Consider the following 3749-nt stretch of genomic DNA (forward strand, 5'->3'; position numbering starts at 1 on the left):
GGACAGACGCAGCTTCTTGTAATCTGTCTTCAAGCTATCTAGCTTTTTTCGGCCTTATTCTTCCCCTTTCTTAGTTTATCAGTCTCGAGTTTCTGAACATCCACATCCAGTCTCAAATTCACTTTCTCTTCCTCCATTTGATCTATTTTCTTCTCTAATTCTGCATTTCTTCTTTCAAAGTCCTGCTTTATGATTTCCAGCTCAGAAGGGACGACCCGCAAATGTTCTTCTATTGACTGACTATTTTTTAAACTCGGCCCAAGAATGTTATCATTGATCCTCTTAACCCTCCATTCGCTATACTCGGGAATTGTCATTGGACCCACAGCTAATCTCTTCATTCGCTGAGTCTGATTCCATGCATTAGCCATCTCATGAACCTTCTTTTTGTAGCTATCATCCTTATACGAGAATTCACACTCGGCCAGTCCCTGAGTTGTAGACACAAACTATTTTGACTTGTATTGCATTAACACTAACAATGGGGCATAACCAACAGCTCCTCAAATTCCAAGCAAAGGATCCCCATGCCGATATAAGACCTCATCTGGAAGTAACCACGGAGCTCTCCACTCAATATCCTCCTCTTGCAAATTCTGAAAAATTACCATCCATTTTTCCTCCGAGACGTCATCTCTCCTCGGCGTAGCCACTGTCTCCTTCAATGGTGAATAACTTTCAGAGAAGACCCGATATGAAACCCTATCATCCTTCTAAAAGTGACTGTGAAACCAAGCAAGTAGGAGCTGCACGCATCTAATGAATCTAACCTCTCCTGCCCTCCGGCATGCATTCAGTGACCTGAAAGTTTCTGCCAAAATTATCGGGACTGGTGAAACTCTCCTATCAAGCCAATCGAATAAGTCAGTAACCGCCTCGTCAACATGCCTCAAAGTCTTAGGGAACACAACCAAACCATATATACTTAAAGCGAGGACATCTACCCTCTTCCCCACATCTGGATGCGCTAAAATGAGGTTCTTCAAATCTTTCCAAGGAATGCACCTGCTATCCCCTTTTTGCTTGATCTGAGCCATAACCCACTACTCACTCATCCCTGTTATATTCATCAGCTTCCTCAAGAAGGTCGGTACATTTACCGCTTTCGAATAGATTCTGGCTACTTGAACCCTCGAATACCGAAGTAAAGCCGTGTACTCCTCTATTTTAGGCACCAAATCAACATTTTCGAATGTGAAGCAACTGTAGACCAAATTCCAAAATTGGGCAAGAGCTCAAAACAGATGCTTATCTACCTTCATATCGAGTAAATAAGGCAAATCCCCATAATTTGAATAAAACAACAGTCTAACCTCATTATTCTACTGATCCCAAATCTCCTTCAACTCCTGTACGTTGTTCTGGGCTGCGATAACACGGGTGAAGTCTCATAATTCTGATACGTGTCGTTCAACCAAACTATCACCTTTTTTGCGCTACATCATCTCAGCCCAAGTTCGGACAGCCGCATTATCCTCCACTCTATCAAGAAACCCATCTCCCATGATAAAACTTTCTATCTAGCAACCGAAAATGAACCAACGCCTTTTGTAATGAAATGCTATGTAATTGTAATGCCATGCAATCAGAATAAAACACAAAAAGTCAGTATCAAATATAAAAATAAACCGAAAGCAATAAAATACCTACTCGGGTGACTACTAGGGGTATAGTTCTACCTAAAATAGGTTCATAAAGTTCACTATATGAGGTTTTGGCTTCTAAGGTAAAGGTACCCGAACCAGCAGATTCCTCGATCCTCACCTATTATAGGCTCATATGGACCAAGTTCGGTTCAGGGGAATACATTTCCCTATGGCTGCACGGAGATGAAAATCTCACGAAGACATAGGTACGGATGTATCCCGAAAGCGATCCACTACCCTGCACGGAGGTGAAAACCTCACGAAGGACTAGCTTCTCACTCCCACTTAGAGGGGTAAAATCGACCAACTTATGAAATACAAAATGCAGATAAGCTAACCAATCAAGCAAGCATATGATAATGAAAACTAATGTAAGCAAAAGGGAAAATCATGATTTTTAAAACAAAATTTGATTTTTCGACCAAAAGACAAAAATTAATCAATTTATGACTCGACTCTCTAACCGTCCCCAGTGGAGTTGCCAAGCTGTCGAAACTATTTTTTTTTGAAAACAAAAATTTAGTTGTCGACTTTTAAAAAAACAAAAATTGGAGTCGCCATCGATCCTTGATTGAGGTGTGATCGGCTCACCTTAAAAATAATTTTGGTCTGCGAAATTTGAGAAAATAGGTTCGGGAGTCAATTACGCATGAGGAAGGGTTAGCACCCTCGTAACGCCCAAAATCGGTACCAAATTGATCATTTAATGTCTTGGTGTCGAAAATTTAAAAAGATTTTAAAAGCAAACTTTTAACTCGAATGAATTAAAGATAAGACATCCTAATTTCAAAGAAATAAAACATCACACCCAGTGAGTTAGGACACAATATTTTTAAATCTTCAAAATCAAGTTTATCTTTTGATTTTAAAAAATTCTTATTTCGAGAAGATAAAATGTCATGACCAGTAAGTTAGGAGCCGACATTTTTGGATTCCCGAGAATAAGCTTTTATTTGGAAATTGTGAATTTATTGCAAAATAAATACTTGGCTTTCTAAATTCATTGAAAAGTGATCACAATCCAGTAAGTTAGGACACGATCTTTCTCGAGAACCATGAATGCCAAATATTTTGTAAATTTATAAAGTATGAGGATTTAAATGCTAACGAAACCAAAATATATTTTCTTTAAAAATATGATAAAATGTTAATGCATATATGTATATGTATACAAAAACAATAGAAATAACATAAAAAAACAATATATATAAAGTTTATATGAAAGAATACAAAAAAAATATAAGCGTAATATATTGGTAATTATAAAAATATGGACATATATGTATTTATAAAAAAGATTTGAAAGATATATTTTAAAAAAAAGTCGAATAATGTAAGTATATATGTATACATATTATATAAAAAAATATTATGTTTAGATTATAAGATATAGAAAATATATAAATACTATAAAATACAAATATATACACATACATATGTACATAAAGCTGAGAAAAAATAAAGTAATAATAAAATATATAATGTATATAATATATATATTTAAAACATTTTTAAAACAAAACAATATATATATACATGTATTAATATGTATATGCGCACATATGCGTAGGATAATAATAATAATATATCATATAATAATAAACTAAAAAAAACTTAAAATGAAAATTAAGGATTTAATTGAAAATCAACAAAATTTAAAAGCTAAATTCAGAAATGGAAAACGATAAGGGGAACGCACTAAAACACGCGCAACAAGGGGAGGACTGAAAGCGCAAATTACCTAAACCTCCCAAAACGCCGCACAACATTGGACTAGTTTGAAACAATAATAAAAATATTTTGCAGAATTTAAAGAAATAAAAAAACAATTTAAAAACGCTGTAAAAACAAGGGGACCAATTGCGCAAATGGCCCATTTTGGAAAAATGCGCGGATGCTTTCCGGGTCGGATCGGGTTGCGCACGGGTATAGGCCATACGGTGCCGTTTCAAGGCCACTGAAATAGACCCTAAACGACGTCGTTTAATGCCTTATAAAAGTCAATTTTAAAACCCTAAAAATCATTTCCCTTCTACCCCTCAATACATGCGCCACAGCCCCCTCCTCTGCCACTCCAGTCTCTTCTGCCACCGATTACAACCA

This window comes from Gossypium hirsutum, chromosome D01, assembly GCF_007990345.1.
Source record: "Gossypium hirsutum isolate 1008001.06 chromosome D01, Gossypium_hirsutum_v2.1, whole genome shotgun sequence".
NCBI lineage: Eukaryota > Viridiplantae > Streptophyta > Magnoliopsida > Malvales > Malvaceae > Gossypium > Gossypium hirsutum.